The 18119-nt window shown below is 38.3% G+C and overlaps 1 protein-coding gene across 4 annotated transcripts in view; it reads right to left on the bottom strand.

The window, feature by feature from the left end:
* The window catches only part of SUCLG2 (succinate-CoA ligase GDP-forming subunit beta), a 306029-nt gene that overhangs the window by 196286 nt on the left and 91624 nt on the right, over positions 1-18119 (bottom strand). The gene's annotated exons all lie outside the window — the stretch shown is intronic.

Genomic DNA, 18119 nt, shown 5'->3' with positions numbered 1-18119 from the left:
TTTGTTTCCTTCTTGCCTAACAGAGGTAGTATCAGTTAGAATTAGGTTTAGCTGTCGAGGGACCAAAAATTTTTAAATTATAATTTTGAAATTTTAAATAAGAGAGAAGTTTATTTTTCTCTCACGTAAAGTCCAGAGGAGAGTTGTTAAGAACTGGTATAATAATCCCACAACCATCACAGTCCCTCAACATATCATTCTGACTTCATGGTCAAATTGGCTGCCATTGGCTGTAACCAAATCATAAGCCCACAGCTAGCTCTGCCAGAGACTGGGAAACATGGTCTCTGCTCCAGGCAGCCATGTACTTAGTGGAAAACTGAGTAGCACCCTGGTACCTGAGAACAAGGGGTGCTGAGGAGGAGAAGAGAAATGTCATGAAGGTATTGGCACACGTCTGCTGGAGCCCGAGTACACAGTTACCGAGAGAGGGAGAGAGGTACCTCGTAGACATGTCAGTAGCATATCTGACAGCACCCCAAAACTGAAGATCTTGGAAGGTGTCAGGGTGGTGGGCAGATAGTACAGTTCCAATTGGTCATATCCATAGGTTACAATCAACTGAGGAAATAAGTTTATATAGAAGATAATGAGAGCCAGGTTTCTCTCCGCCGAAGAAACTATTTCCAAACATGGAAAGGTGAGATGCTAGAAATACCCTTGAGATTTAGGATTAGAGTTGGAGGTACTGACATAAACACAATGTTTTTTGTAATGTATGTAGACAAAGAAATATATATGAGTGTGTTTGTAAGTGTGTGTATGTAGAGCAGAATGAATGTGTAATTTTATATACATGTATATTTGTATATGTGTACATACATACACATATACATGTGTTTGTGTGTATGTGCGTATACATACCCAACCGTCTCTTAAGATGACCTAAAAGCAATGACATCTCAACAATAATGAGCACAACCACAGGCCAAGTGGTTTTCAAATATTACCTCTACTAAAAAGAACCAGGGCTTCTTAGAGAAATGGCTAATACTACGTCTGAAACAAGAGAAGTACAAGTTGAAATGGGAATATCTTGTGCCAGCAATTAAGAAAGTGCTCGAAGAAATGACAAAGCCATGTCAAAAATCCTTAAGAATGGATGACAATCCATTGAATAAAACAAGAATTCATAGGTCCTTGATGATATAAATAAATGTTGTAAGGCAGAAGGAAAAGCTCTTCTTTATAGCAGATTACCAACTCATAAATGTAGGAGAAATAATGGAAATCAGAATCACCAACTGGCAGCTATCACAGAGGTAACTGATTCAGGCAGGAGCAGTCCATGAAGGCCAAGGCTGGTGGGTGGAAGTTAGATGAGGAAAAGGTACTGGTGTAATCTCAGAACTCCTCCCCACAAAATTGTAGTCAATCACAAAAGGAAAATGTCAAACGTAAGGCAGAGAAACCTGGCAGACATCAACTGGACTAGTGGTGTGAAAGGTCACATAGTTTCTGATGTGACCAGCTATGAACAGCTGACTATCATTTTTATGGCAGTTTTTTACCAAGAATGCAGGACGTGAATCTAACCATGAGGAGGCATTGGGTGGACTCAGCCTGAGAGACATTCCACTGAAGGAAAGGCCTGGACATTTTTAAACAAGGACTTGAAAGACAGGGAAAGACCAAGGAAATGTTCCGGAGTAGAAGAGATTGAATAGACATGACAACCAAATGTAACATGTGTTTCTGACTTAGATCTTGGTTCAGGAAAGAAAAAGACACTATTAGGACAGCTGGTAAAGTCCAAATAGGCTTTGTGGATGGGATGGTAGTGGTGCATCAACATGGCTTCCTGATTTGGAGGGTTGAATGGTGATGCTGTAGGAGAGTTTCCTTGTTTGTGGGGAAACACACACCACAATGTTTAGGGTGAAGACGTATCATGTCTGCATCTTGCTCTCAAAGGTTAACAGTTGGGGAACTGGGCTGAAAATGATATGGGGGTTGTTTGTATGGTACTTAGAATTCTCCATACGTTTGAAATTATTTCAAAATAAAGTATTAAACAAAAAAAATCAAGGTCCGTTGTTCAGGAAGGAGAGCCCTGATACTGAGAGAGAGCCAGTGGTCCCTGCTGGTCAGGCTACACAGCAGGCTGTGGTACCTGCATTATCTTTCTTGTCTTTGTTCAGCTCTAAAGTTACAATGCTTGTTCCCACTGTCTTGTCCTAGTTGTTTGCTTTAACAACATCATTTCCTCTCCTCTCGTCCATCAATAAGATTTCAACCCACCTTATGTCCAAACCAGTCACAGTTACCACAGGCAATACATTTTGAGGCAGATAACAAGGTGTTTTCAACATCATATTATCTACACAGCATTTAAGAGCTTCTTGACACAATTCTGCCCTGAAGTAACAAGCCAAGAAAACAGGAGAACAAGTGTAATACCCAGGCAGTGTGGGGAGCATAAGACTGCACAAACTGTAGAAGATAAAACAGATGTGAGAGCAGGTTTCAGAACCACAGCCTTGGGGGACCTTTACACCAAGCACAGAGACCATCCACCAGTAGCACAAAGACCTACTTGAACCAGAAGTTTTCCAAAAAGTCTGATCAGTGAGTCTCTCAACTAGAATTCTAGACTCTGCTCTTACCAATGTGACTTAGGTTTGCAGACCTATCACTCATGGGAAGAAGAAGAGAGACAATGAGAAATCTCCTTCTTAGTTTCAAATCTACAGATTCCGTCCTCAGTGACATGAAGAAGGCTGGACACTTTCAGAAATACTAATATCTCAAATTGTGTGGTCATTTATAACACTTGTTAATGTCAATTTATGATCATTGTGTCTGATGCCTATAATGAAGAGAATATACAGTCATTAATTCTAAATACGAACACTTTGCCCTTTTCACATTCAAATTCACAGTCTATAAACATTTATTGAATTCCTACCACTCTGAGCCTTGAACACCAAGGTGACTAAAACAGCAGTGCCCTCACTGAGTCCACAGTCTTGGGAAGGGCAGACAAATAAACTAACAAATTTAATAAAAAGCACATATGACATCAAATTGTTCACCATTTCTAGGTTTGCCCAATGAAGTACTGAACCTTAGGTTATGTTTTTATCTTAACTTATTTTACTGTTTTAAAGTTAGGAACCAAACTAGGGAAACTGAACACACACTCGCTGTGGGCTTCATCATTTAAACATATCAAGCCATGTGTGATATATCACCTAAATAAGTGGTTTCCAATGTTCACGTCTGAGCTATATCAGAATACCTGTGGCACTTCTTAATAATTCAGAAAGCCAGTACTAATGAATCAAAAGCCCAGGAATCAGACTCAGAGGAGTTCTTCAGTGGATTTTGATGCACAGCTAAGTTTGGAAACTTTTGACTTAACCGTCACTAATTCTGAGAGTGACCTTAGCTCACTACAACACTAGTTGGCAAAATAAAAATCAGTCCCTTGGCTGTGAAATTTACAAGACTGCTGATTAATTCATTTGAATATGACTGAACTGCTTCCCTCTACCCTGGGTTTGTGGACAGTGAGGAACCAAGATGTTTGCTGTAGCATCCATTATTAATGCCATTCCTTTCCAAAGGCTGTCCCTTTGACCTCTGTTTATCCCTCCTGGTCTCCTCTATGAGTTTATAGTTACTTGCTGTTATGTGCAGTTACATCATGCTGAGTATGAGGACACCCCACAAGCTGTTAGCTATATTAACTTAATAATAGATTTCAGAGTGTGATTTCCAATTAATTTCATTTTCCATATGCAAATGCAGCTCCATGGGAAGCCAGAATTATAGAGTAGCCATATGGTGCCTCATAAGTAACAATTAAAACTAATTTTCTATTCTTTGACACTAAAAAAAAAATCATACAGTTTAAATGCCACAGAGAAAATTGAAACTTCAACAGCATCTGTAGCTCTCTAGAAAGAAGATGCCCCACTTTCCACATTTATGTCCTGATACTCCAGCTTCTAGCTTGGCAGTGAGTGGCTAGGTAAGGACTGAGCTCTTGCCTGGCTTTCTGCATGTTTGCTTCTTCACTGCTTTTCCCCTGGTGGAATGTCTCAGGGCAGCTGTGAGAAAGTCCTAGGCTGTCCATTTCACATCAGTGAGCTGGGGTGAAAGAACAGTTTCCTTTTGAAACAGGTGATTTCTGGTAACAGAACTATTCTACAGACCCATTTCCAAAAGGTGATGTCTGAAACAATGCTGCCATCTGCCCAAGCCAGGGGGAAAAATACACAGTCCCACTGAAAGCAGGTGATGTTTTTTAAGCCATGAATATAATTGTTCTAGGCTAAGGAGGGCTGGGGGAAGAGCCGCTCCCTCTGGAAACTAAGGCTAGTGTGTTAATTGGATGGATGGCCCTTTTATACTTAACATAGGGTGTAATTTTGTCAATCCCCAAGGGTCCAATGTTGGCAGAATCATCAGCTGAGAGGTTAAAAAACATTGCAAAACATATCAAGACTCTATTCAAGATATATAGTGTGACAAAATCCTCAATTTTATTAGTCTTTCACCATTTTCAACTCTAAACCAGTCAAGTGTTTATGTGAGAGCAACCTTGCCATAACACACCCTGCTCACAGCAATGTGTGAGGGTAATGCAGGTGCGTGCTCTGTACCCCCAAACTTCTCATCACCACCCCCAGCCCTGAGACTAAGTCAGCCTCGGCCACTATGGGACAACCTCCGGTCACTTTCTAGTGTCTCTTCCCAGTAACCCCAACATCCCTGGATCGTCACACCCATCTCCCTTTTCACATGCCTGGAATAACAAACTCCTCTCTTCTTTCAAATTACTAAATAGCAAAACCTCCAAATTCCAGTCTTTCTGCCCAACCTTGAGATGCCCTACGTGGCAGAGATTACTATTAATATTATTAAACACACAGGTTTCCCTCACCCAGCCCTGTATTTTTCCTTCCACCCTCACCTACACACACAGAGTGAATATAAAAACAGCACAACAAACATAAAATCAGCAAATTAATATTAACACAGTTGTATACTTTGTTCATCTAGGATGGGAGATTTCTGACCCTGCCAGATGCTTGGAGAATATCTAAAAAATTCTCTTGGATAGCTAACGTTTTTTTTTCCTGCAGGGAGCGACACAACCTTCTCAGTCATTTAGTATTATATTCGGTTTGTCTTATTCCCAGAGGCTATTTGCATCGTCTTTTCATGCCTCCTACAAATGCACTGAGCAAAAGTAATAAGCAGCGTGCCTCTTATTTTTTGTTGTAAGGAATTAATAACCACTAAACACATCAGTCATTCACCCCCTTCTTGTGGACACTGATGAACACCACGAAAATGAAGTCATCAGACTATACTACAAAGCTACAATAATCAAGACAGTATGACACTGGCATAAAAACAGAAATACAGATCAATGGAACAGGACAGAAAGCCCAGAGATAAACCCAGGCACGTATGGTCACTTTATCTTTGTTAAAGGAGGCACGAATATACAATGGAGAAAAGACAGCCTCTTCAGTAAGTGGTGCTGGGAAAACTGGACAGCTACATGTAAAAGAATGAAATTACAACACTCCCTAACACCATACACAAAAATAAACTCAAAATGGATTAAAGACCTAAATGTAAGGACAGACACTATCAAACTCTTAGAGGAAAACATAGGCAGAACACTCTATGACATAAATCACAGCAAGATCCTTTTTGACCCACCTCCTAGAAAAATGGAAATAAAAACAAAAATAAACAAATGGGACCTAATGAAACTTAAAAGCTTTTGCACAGCAAAGGAAACCATAAACAAGACAAAAAGACAACCCTCAGAATGGGAGCAAATATTTGCAAATGAAGCAACTGACAAAGGATTAATCTTGAAAATTTACAAGCAGCTCATGCAGCTCAATATCAAAAAAACAAACAACCCAATCCAAAAATGGGCAGAAGACCTAAATAGACATTTCTCCAAAGAAGGTATACAGACTGCCAATAAACACATGAAAGAATGCTCAACATCATTAATCATTAGAGAAATGCAAATCAAAACTACAATGAGATATCATCTCACACCAGTCAGAATGGCCATCATCAAAAAATCTACAAACAATAAATGCTAGAGAGGGTGTGGAGAAAAGGGAACCCTTCTGCACTGTTGGTGGGAATGTAAATTGATACAGCCACTATGGAGAACAGTATGGAGGTTCCTTAAAAAACTAAAAATAGAACTACCATACGACCTAGCAATCCTACTGCTGGGCATATACCCTGAGAAAACCATAATTCAAAGAGTCATGTACCACAATGTTCGCTGCAGCTCTACTGACAATAGCTAGGACATGGAAGCAACCTAAGTGTCCATCAACAGATGAATGGATAAAGAAGATGTGGCACATATATACAATGGAATATTACTCAGCCATAAAAAGAAACGAAATTGAGTTATTTGTAGTGAGGGGGATGGACCTAGAGTCTGTCATACAGAGTGAAGTAAGTCAGAAAGAGAAAAACAAATACCGTATGCTAACACATATATATGGAATCTAAAAAAAAGAAAAAAAAATATGGTCATGAAGAACCTGGGGCAAGACAGGAATAAAGACACAGACCTACTAGAGAATGGACTTGAGGATATGGGGATGGGGAAGGGTAAGCTGGGACAAAGTGAGAAAGTGGCATGGACATATATACACTACCAAACGTAAAATAGATAGCTAGTGGGAAGCAGCCGCATAGCACAGGGAGATCAGCTCGGTGCTTTGTGACCACCTAGAGGGGTGGGATAGGGAAGGTAGGAGGCAGGGAGACGCAAGAGGGAAGAGATATGGGGACATATGTGTATGTATAACTGATTCACTTTGTTATAAAGCAGAAACTAACACACCATTGTAAAGCAATTATGCTCTAATAAAGATGTTAAAAAAAAGGAACACCCATCCCCAATGATTAACCATATTTTGCTTTTGCACTAAAAAAATTTTTTAATGTAAAAATAATAAATAAATAAAATAAAATTTTCAAAGATAAAAAAAGAAAATGAAATCAGTTCCTTGATATCTTTTGCTTTCTTGCATTAATTTTAGATTAAACATTGCCAATATTAAGGCAATATTTTACGTGGCATTTCATGCTATGCAAATATTAAAGTTCTTAACAACTATTTTTTAAAAATCCCCTTATGGCTGACAGAAGAATTAGTGCAAAGCTTAGCAGCTGCAGCATCCGACCTGCTTTGCTAACCATATAAAACAAAATGAGCTGAAAGATTACGTGTATCTTCATATTCCAGCAAAAATAAATATTTGGAAAAACAAAAATTTGATCAAACACCTCCCCCCTCAATATGCAATCATCATTTGATCAATCATTCCCTCTCAGTTTCCCCCTTTTTCCCACCTTATTCCCACCACCTCCATGAAAATAACTTAAGAAATTCTTAGAGTTTCACTTTTCAAACTTCTGACGAAATGAAGTGTTTATCATGTGCATCCTAGGTTTCTGTACTTCTGTCTTTATCAGTTTAAAATGCAGACAGGGCTTCCCTGGTGGCGCAGTGGTTGAGAGTCCGCCTGCCGATGCAGGGGACGCGGGTTCGTGCCCCTGTCCGGGAGGATCCCACATGCCGCTGAGCGGCTGGGCCCGTGAGCCATGGCCGCTGGGCCTGCGCGTCCAGAGCCTGTGCTCCGCAACGGGAGAGGCCACAACAGTGAGAGGCCCGCGTAATGCAAAAAAAAAAAAAAAAAAAAAAAAAAAAAATGCAGACAAATACCCACTTGACATGCACTTAGGTAAATAAATCTAGTGGTTGCTAGTCTGCTATCACAGTACATTATAGGGGTTTCCAAAACCCAATCTTCCATTTTTTGAAGGTCACTCCTCCATTTATCAGTCATCCGGGAGGCTCAGATGACAAAGTTAGAACCAAAGACTGGGACAGACCAACATTTGATTTCCACCAAGGTTTTAGTCCTGTTTCTACATCCCTGCCTCCACTTCCTTTATCATTTTATGGGGTAAGGGGGACAAGTCAGTGAGAGGATGAAAAGTCATTGCTCATTAAAGCTACCCTCCCCCTTCAGCACCCTCCCTTAGGGCAGATGAGCGGAGCACAAACATATTCATCGTGTACTCTTCTTTGCATAATCTTCAGTCCTGGAGGTTTTCCTCCATGCTTGCCCTTTAAAGTGCACCCAAAGAATCCAAGTACCGCAATTATATATAATAAGGAAACAGTATGCTATTAATGGTCAAGAGCATAGCAAATTACATAAACATTTTCAACATCAATTTCCTTGCCTGTAAGATGAAGGCAACGTCTTTCACCTCATAAGGTTGCTGAAGAATTAAAACGACCTGATTTGGGACTTCCCTGGCGGTCCAGTGGTTGAGACACCGTGCTTCCACTGTAGGTGGCACGGGTTCGATCCCTGGTAGGGAACTAGGTTCCCGCATGCCATGCCGCGGGGCGTAAAACAAACAAAGAACTGCTTTTTATATAAAATGCCCCAAGACAACACCTGGCACAAAGTAAGTGCTCAGTAGGTGGTGTTTCCTATTACTGCTATGAATATTATTACGGCTAAGAAGTTTGGGCTGTATGTATTTACACAATACAAAAAATATATTTATATATTTTAATACTATAATTTCTAAACTGTATAATTACATAGTTTATATTTTATTATATTAACTGCATGTTCAATATAATTTATAACTTATAAATTGATATATATAATTTATATTTTTAATTCATTTTATGATAGTTTATTATTTATAATTATAACATATAATACATTAAGTGAATTTTGTTATACTTATTCTCTGAAAATCTCATTACAGAAACTGGCTGTAAAGGCCTTGGGTACACCCAAAGCCAGGGTCAGAAATCACCATCTCAGGGAATTCTTCGGAAATCTGCCATGAACAGTGAAGAAGAGTGTAGTGCCATAAGGAGAACCAAGCCTCCTACTCTTGTTCTGACTTTGATCACATCCAGCCATCAGTAAGAAGTTCTATTCCTACTTCCCTGAGTTTCAAGTCCTCAGCCAGCTTGGAATAATACTTTCATGCCTTTAATGAGAACAGAGTGGGTAACCAGGCCAGAGGAAATGCTTAAGTAAATATGGTACTTCCACAAACTGGGATATTATGCAGTGTCAGAAAAGAATGAAGAAGTTCCTTATATAATGATCTCTAAGACATTGTTCAGTGAAAAATGGCAAAGTACAGAACAGAAGGTATAATACTCTACCTTTCGGGCTGACCAGGCCTGGCAACATTTCAACTATTAGCAGATGCTAGAAAAGAAAAGTACTAGTTGTCCCTGAAGTTTTCTTTTGCCAATTAAGTAATATGTGTGAAGAAATAAAGGGGGAAGAATAAGAAGATGAAAACTTCAAGATTATAATAATATTTCCTATTAGAAAAATCAAGCATATCTGTAAGAGCAATGTAATCTGACCAACTTCACAGGCTTTTTTCTTTTTGTAAAAAGAGCACGCTGCCAACATCAGAAGTAAACAGTCTCCATTTTTTTGGACAGCTTTCTTCCCCTTGGAACATTACATCTGAAATGTTGGATCCCAGCATAGACACTTTGCTGAGCTGATTTACAGGGCTCACTGTGCTGGGGTTTTTTTCCTGCTAGTATTCATTCACTCCAGTATATATTTCATATTGGAAAGTGATTTAGAGTTTCAGCAACCTACACAACAGTCTTCCAAAATAAGGAAGGACATAAGTTGGGGTGGCAGGCTACATTAGTGAAACTGGGTAGAAACCAAACAACACAATTATAATCTCTATATTCACTGTAATGAACAAGAGTTCCTAAGTGAAATCCTCTCTTATGGGTGCTCTGCATCCCTGTCTCAACTATCAGTTTCAGAATCTGCAGAGAACAGTCAGAGCTTGAAATCCTGGTACTCCAGTAGAAAGGTGTCATAATTTTAAAAAATAATCATTGACATAAGCATATACTACTATTTGTAATCTTAGAGCAACATTTTTCCTTTGTAAAATGTACCTTGTGTTATAGTACTTCTATTCTTCCCACAGGATTTTTTTTATAATGAACATATATTATATTTTCAAACTGTAGCATTTGAAAATCAAAGTAACAGTAACCTAACAGAATCAATCAAACCTTATCTTAAATAGAAATTGACATGACTGTCTTATTAAATATGTGGTATATGCCAGGCACTGTGCTGGGTGCTGGGGATAGAGAAGCAAATATAATCAACGGGGTCCTTGCTTTGACCAGGTTCATGTCCCATGTCTGGTAGGGAAGTGGGGCTCATTCCACAAATAATTTCATAAACTATTTGATGAAGACATATATATTCTTTACTAGCTCCTTATTTATGAAGAGTTAGTAATAAAAATTCTAGTGAATATAGTGTAGTTTTCTTTTTAACAGGCATTACAGGATGGCTTGAGGGTATCCATGTGAAAACCAGGTATTTTATGACTTCAGTCTTACACCCAACTCTATAATCCAATATTAGCTATTAAAATACAAACGCGCCATGTTTCTAAATATGTATCACATGTCACTGGTCACCCCCGAGTCCAAACCACTTAACATCGGCATACAAACAAATGCCCTTCATAATCCATCAGCGTGAGAAATCCCACTGCCCCTGAGAAGCCTTCTCAACTGCCAGCTAAGGTTTGTAACCCTCCACCTTCCCACGGTAACTTATCCATACTTCTACTACTATATTTATTGCTTTGTACTAGAGTTATCTGTCACCCTCTGTAACCTGTGAGCTCCTTGGGTGCAGGAACTATGTCTCATTCGTGATGTGTCACCAGCACCTTCTCCAGTACCTGGCACACTGCAGTCACTGGATACAGGTCTGCTGAATGCATCTGTGACAGAGGGTGAACGAAACCCAGCAAGGCAGCTATCACTCAAAGTTCTCCATGGTTCCACAAAGCATATCCACTGCTTAAACTGGAAATGCCCTAAAATTCTTCTCCATCTCAGCTATCTACCATATCTGGAAATCATTCCTTTCTCTTCTTATCTTTTCTTTACTGAGGGGAACTCTATTCCAATTACTGTGGTGACAACCTCGGCTCCATCGGTCAGAGAGAGTACAGCCTACTGGAAGGAACCACACACTTGTCCACTCAAGACAAGATTTTTAAACTCAAAACAAGCATTTGCAGGGAGATGCTCAAGCACCAGGCAGCTGACGAACCTTTTTAATGAATTCCTTGGTTCTTTGAAGATGGTGAACATTCTAGCATGTCTTTGACCTTATAAAGTTATGTCTTTACCCCTCAGATTGTAAATTTAGAGTCAATTTAGAGAAATAAATCTGAAAATGCTACAGGGGGAAAATGGTTAAATAAGTTCTAATTCATCAACTGATGGACTTTAATCCAATCATTATAATTACATTTGGGGGGACTATTTAACGACAAGAGAAAATTCTCATATACTCTGTGTTAATATAAAGAGCAGACTATAACTGTATATAAACTATGATCTAGGGCTTCCCTGGTGGCGCAGTGGTTGAGAGTCTGCCTGCCGATGCAGGGGACACGGGTTCGTGCCCCGGTCTGGGAAGATCCCACGTGCCGCGGAGCAGCTAGGCCCGTGAGCCATGGCCGCTGAGCCTGCGCGTCCGGAGCCTGTGCTCCGCAATGGGAGAGGCCACAACAGTGAGAGGCCCACGTACCACAAAAAAAAACAACAAAAAAACCCTATGATCTACAATTTGTGAAATAAAGCTGTATGAAAATAGTTAATATATGTATATACTTGCATATAGAAAAACAAAAAGGACCAACTAAATTATTATCTCTCTGTGGACAAGTTAAATAGGTGAGTTCTACTTCCTTCTTCATAATTCTCTCTGGTTTCAACTTGTTCTACTATGACCATGTATTACCTATAGAAATTCTGAAAATAATATACTTTTTTTAAAGTAAAAAGCACATGTTCTTAATAGATACTTATAGTGGATTTTACAAAATAACAATTTTTCCTCTATCTTCCACTAATATACTTTTCTATTTTTAATTGAATTGTATTCATTAAAAACACATACACCACAAGTAAAGATGAGCTATTATGCTTCTCTCCATAGCAAATAAATTTTCAAGAAATTTGAAAGATAAAATTATCTAGGATTTTAAAGATTAATGGTTACCCTCATAATTATGGATTTCTTCTATTCTTTACTTTTAATGCCTCATAACTACAATATGTTTAAGCTCCTTCAGAAAGGAAGAAGAAATACCAATGAAATCAACAAAACACTTTGAAACATAAGATAATGCTGCATTTTACTATGACAGAACTATACTTCTTATGTCAGAAGTTTCAAGACAAAGAAAAGAGTAATCCGAAAACATTCTGACAATTGTTGTATTCATGTCGCTCTTTATTCCTACTCCCATAAAAGAAAATTCTAGTCTCTTTTTAATTTATTCCATTTGGAAAGAGGTTGCTTAAAGTCCACCAGAGAGATGGGACACAAATCAAGCATCCTACCTTGCCCTCTATTGAGACTGTCAGCTTTTCCTTTTGATCTTTCTTTGCACTTGAAGAACCTAAAATTGATTTTTTCCCAGTTGAACCAAAGTAGAGGAGGGGCAATGTTTTATTAAAAGATTCTTCATTCCCCTAGCATAATCCATCTTCCTTATACACAAAGAAAATCTGTCTTTTTGTTCTTGAGAAAATGTTTTCAGAAACTATCGCTCTGGAAAGTTAATTCAATTGTACGTAACACCAAAAAAGAGAAAGGGAGAAAAGAAAAGATGATGATGACAACGCCGTTAGCCGCCTCAGCAAAGAAGAAAGACGTGTGTTGATTAGCTCTCTCAAGAATAGTTGGCAGAAATGAAACTCCACCAAAATGTAAAACACGGGCACCTTGGAGGCCAGTCTTGGCATGACTTTTGTTGTACCTGAGAGGGAGACCACGACAGCAAAAGAACCTGTATTAAGAGTCACTGAACACTTTTCAGTTTAAGAAAAAAATCACTGTTGAGCTTAAATGTGCTAAAGAAAATAGCATTCATGTTACACAAAAGGCAACAGAGTAAGGAGAATCCAAAGTGATCCCTCAAATGAGAAAAAAGTGTGGGGTGTGGTTTTCCAACCAAATGGTGGAACCCAGCCAGCTACAACTCTGAAGGAAAAACATCAAATAAATGTTAAAGTGGCAAAGTAAGGGAAGGATGAAAAATAAATAGAAGTCTAAAAATTAATATGATTCTTTACTTCTATGTAAGCCCAAGATTCTATAGCAACACAAACAGAGGCAAATGAGAGAGAAAATGTGAGAAAACAAATGCTTTCCATTTTGGTCTTACAGAAAGCTTAAGTGACTTTTCTTTCTTTTTTAAAAAAAATGTATTTAAGAAAATAACATATGTATTTTATTTTTTAGAGCAGATTTAGGTTCACAGTAAAACTGGCAAACAACCGATTAATTATGCCTACATAATGGAATGCCAATAAAAACCCTGACCACCAAACTCAGACAATCTTCCCTGCTTGGCAGTGCTGTGTGTCATGTCACACATTAATGCTGGGATGGTAACATGTGCTGACTCCACAGGGAAAGGACAAAGGAACTTCCCAAGGAAAAAGGACAAAGCAACTTCATGTATGAAACCCTCCCAAACTCTGCTTTACGCATGTCTTCCTCAGGCTGATTTTAATCTGTATCCTTTCCCCATGTGCATAACAGCTTGGAGTGAGATCTATGAGTCCTCTTAGCAAACTAGCAAACCTGAGAGTAGTTTTTGGAAACCCCCAAACTTGAAGTTGGGGTCAGAATTAAAGTCAGTCTTGGAGACTGTGCCCTCTAACTTTGCAGTTTGGCTACCTGCAGGTAGGAATGAAACCTCAGGTATCATCACTGCAGTAGCATTTCTTCCAAGTGCCCAAAACTTTTAATCATGACTTCCTTCCGTACACCACAGCACATAATCCTAATCTGCCTGCTACTTACAGTGGTTCTAAACTCAGGGTGATTCTATTCCTCACAGGATGTTTGACAATGTCTGGACACATTTTTGGTGGTTTCAACTGAGAGATGCTACTAGATTCTAGAGGGTAGAGGTCAGGGATCTTACTAAACATCCTACAATGCACAGCATCACCCCCACAACAAAGGATTATCCAATCCAAAGTGTCAAAGGTGTCAAATTTGAGAACCCCTGCATTAGAACTTTGACAGTCACAGGGTGAAACCCCAGATCTGAGATGACAACGCGAGAAATAGTGAGGAGATGGCACCTGAATTCCAAGGGGCAGTGTTCAAATTCCCATTCCACATAAGTCATTATGGTTTGACATTGGACAAACTTCTAAACCTTTGGCCGCAATTTCCTAATTTGTAAAATGAAACTAATAATTAAGATTTACCCCACAGAATTGTTTAGAGAAGAAGTAAAGCTATATATTAAAATGAGTTAGCAAAGTATATGGACCAAAGTAAGCACTGGCTGAATGTTCACTCTGTCAGTTAATTGTCCTTGTATAATGAAAACCATTAAAAAAATTTTTTAATGATTGAAACACTGGTAAAAGCAGGTTTACAAATCAGTTTTTCTTAATGTGTTGCAGAATAGATAGATGACTCCTGACATCCTTTAGATGTCATAAATATGAGCTGTCAACAAATCATTTCTTTCTACGTAAAATTTGTCTTCTCTGCTCATGACCTTTTTTTCCCCCCTCTTTCCTTTCATCATCACACGTGGTAGCTTTTCTGAACCAAGAAACAAAGTTTATATCACACATGAGAGTTACTTTAGAGGCAATGACAAAGAAAATAAACCAAGCAATCCAGTAATGACACTGCTGGGCAGTCAGCTGAACTCAAGCACCTGTTAAACTCAACTACCAGGTAAGTGACTCCCTCCTATATGACCATCTCCCAGAAAATTACAAATTGCCTGATACGTGAGATCATTAAGAGCACAGAACTGTTCATGTTATATTTGAAAACTAAAATGGCTTAATTTGTTTCCTTCTGGCTCCTTCTGGCTTCCACCACCCTCTATGCTAAAGTGAACTACTCAAACAAGAGGCATAAATTTTCCCTCTCAGGCCCCAAAACCTGTCACCACACCTGACATGCTGCATGTGTTAACTCATATGTCTTGGATGGATGAGAGAACAGATGGACAGATGGCCAAGTAGATGAAAAAGTATAAGAGCAAATGGAGGAACAAACAGAAGAACAAATAAATGAATAATTAAGGGGAAAATGTGTTGCCTTGCTATTTTGACACCAAAGTTGTATGTGGACGTGACTATTAACTATAAATTTAATTATTCACCAATCAACAGAATGGTGAAGAGAGGACAGAACTCCTCGATATAATCACAGATCAAGTCTTGTCTTCACGACAGATTCATTGAATTTGCAGAGACATTGTTCATTCATAAACCCAGAGACACTCTTTGAAGGAAGAGACAAACTATGCTATGATATGGTTTGTATAAAGCAAACCACAAAAACATTTTGTGTGTGTTAGTAAATAATCTGTACAATTTTTAAGAGAATAAAGGTAGACAGGAAATTTTCCTGATTCCAGAAACGAACAGGGTTTTAAGAAGTATTTCCCATTCACAAATGTGTTGAAACATTCTCCTCTTTAAATAGCAAATAGATGAATTTAGATAAACATATTTAAATTCCCAGAGCAATCTCAAGGAGCGGTGACAGTTTGGGAAAATGTCAAGAACACCCTCTGCTTGAGAAAACTGCTGTGCTATGTAAGATGGAGATTATCTCAAGGAAAATAGAAATCTTCTCAAAGAATCTTACTGAGTGCATCATTTTTTCCTAACTGTTGATTTTAGAGAATTTCAGTTGAGAGTTACTTCTCTCTGCCAACTAAATATAAATATCTCATACCAACTGGGTTAGGGGGGAAAGCATATAGGTTGAGAAGACAGAAAGTACACTTGATTCATTCTCACTAGAATTGATAACCAAATTGTCCAAATGAACTTTTACTATCAATACCAAAACAGTGACTAAAAAAAGACAAAAACTCAAAATGGATGTCACCTGAGTATAAACAACTCAACAGGTTCACCTGACTCAGTTGGGTGGCAAAGAATTAAATAAGTAAAGAATTAAGTTAACTAGGGCAGTTAAGAGTAAAGTTCACTTTGTGTTAAAAATAAGCTATAAAGAAGAGAGTTCATATTGGAGAAAAATTAAAGAACAGTCAAAAAAGACCCCATGCTACACGAAAAATAAACAATAAATAAAACAAGTAGTACTTCTTCGAGATGTCCAAAGTCATAAGGAAGTCATAAATAAAAGGACTTTTAAGAAAACAAGGTATACTCTTCATTACAAAATGAATTAGGACTCAGAACAGTTTGGTTAATAAGTTTAAGCAGAATCAAGAGCTAGGAAAAAATTAGATTAAGTGAAATAAACTAAGTGAAAGAACACATAGAAAATAAATGACATGAGAAGAAAATCTGATTTCAACATTAACTTTTCATAGCTATTAAATGCTAAATATCAATAAAAGACTTCTGATTATTATAAAGCAGAGACTCAAAACCTGGTGGCATTTCAACCAGTGGGTATCTAAAATAATTTCTTTTGATACTCAGGGCAAAAATCTGACAGCCAAAGAAGCTGTACAGAGCTTCTGTCTTGACGGGATCTTTCTCTTCTAGTAATGACAGGAATGGGAAGAGGGAGGACAGGAACTCTCCAAAGTCATAAAGGATTATACAACCAGGGCAGCCAGATACAGCTCTACTCTAGAGGGGCAGCCACACTGTAGTCTAGCCAGTCATTATGCTAGATATTTTACATGCACTTTCTCATTCAACTTTATCTTAATGAGTAATGGAATCAAATCTCCATTTTCCCAAAGAACCAATGGGCAAAAGTAAAGAATACTCTCTTTAGTTCTCTATCTTAAGAAGAACTGGAGGAAGGGAAAGGAGAATGACCTGTCAAATGTGCATTTCAAAAAACATCATCAACCAATTAAAGAGAGCTTGGTGAGAGGGGATGGGGTGGGGAAAAGCCATGAGGGTTATTATTTTTTTCACTCTTCCTTTCTCTGTGTGCTTTTCTTTCTGATTTGGTCATAAAATAACATTTTTAAATTGTACCACTTCAAAAATCACATGCCTATTTTTCATTAAGATGATTAATTATATATTGCTATATAATTGATAGTATATATAATATATACTATTTATAATGAACATATAGTATAAATTCAATAATATAATCAACACATAGTAATATATATTTCATACATATATAATTTTAAGGGCTATTTTTGTATCCAACAGGTAAAGAACTTATCTAGTTACCTAATAAATATTTAGACAAAATAATGGTGATATTTTATGTTTTCAAAACATCTTAGATTGGCTTATCTAAAAAACAAGAGCATATTTTTTAAAAAGCATGTCAAGTGTATTTTGTATTTGAGGGTGGAATCTCAGTGGAGCCAGGGTGAGAGAACAGTGCAGCAAGGCAGGTAGGAAGGAAAGGAATCCAAAGTGGTAGCTGGCAAGGTGGCCCATGCTTCAGCTGGATGGTTGGTCATGGAGGATGGGATGTCTCCAGAGAGACCATAGGAACCACTGTGTCTGGGACAAGCCATGAGGGAGGAGTAAGGGATAAGGTGGGGCACAAGGGCAGAGGAGGGGATTTATCTGCAGGCTTTTTCTGTCTTCAATCTCCTTTCTCTCACTCACTCCTTTCTCTCATTAAAGTTTGCCAAAAGTTGGCGGGAGAAGCCTGAGCCTCAGTGGGTCTGGTGTGGTTCAGCTTAGGCCTCAGAGGAGACAAAGAGCACCCACTCAGGCCCACAACATCGGGGAGGCACAGAGGAGGCTGTGGCTCTGTGAAAAGATCCAGGAGCACCTGGCCTAGCATAAATCTAGGGTTCATCCAAGATACTTTCTAAGATTTGAGAATATTTCCAAAGGCTAAAACTTACATCATGAAATCCTAAAATGTCCTTTAAAAGAAGGATTTAGAAATTCCAGTTATATGTAATATCAAAATTTACATTAAAGCTGAATATAAAATAAAATTGTGTCTTCTCAAAATGAAATTTTTCCTTCCTCATTAATAGATCCTTTTACAATTGAGTTTTCACTAGGATAAAGGGTCCAGGTT

Source organism: Mesoplodon mirus, assembly GCF_964341445.2.
Source record: "Mesoplodon mirus genome assembly, chromosome: 12".
Taxonomy (NCBI): domain Eukaryota; kingdom Metazoa; phylum Chordata; class Mammalia; order Artiodactyla; family Ziphiidae; genus Mesoplodon; species Mesoplodon mirus.
This window is presented reverse-complemented; position numbering and strand designations above follow the sequence as displayed.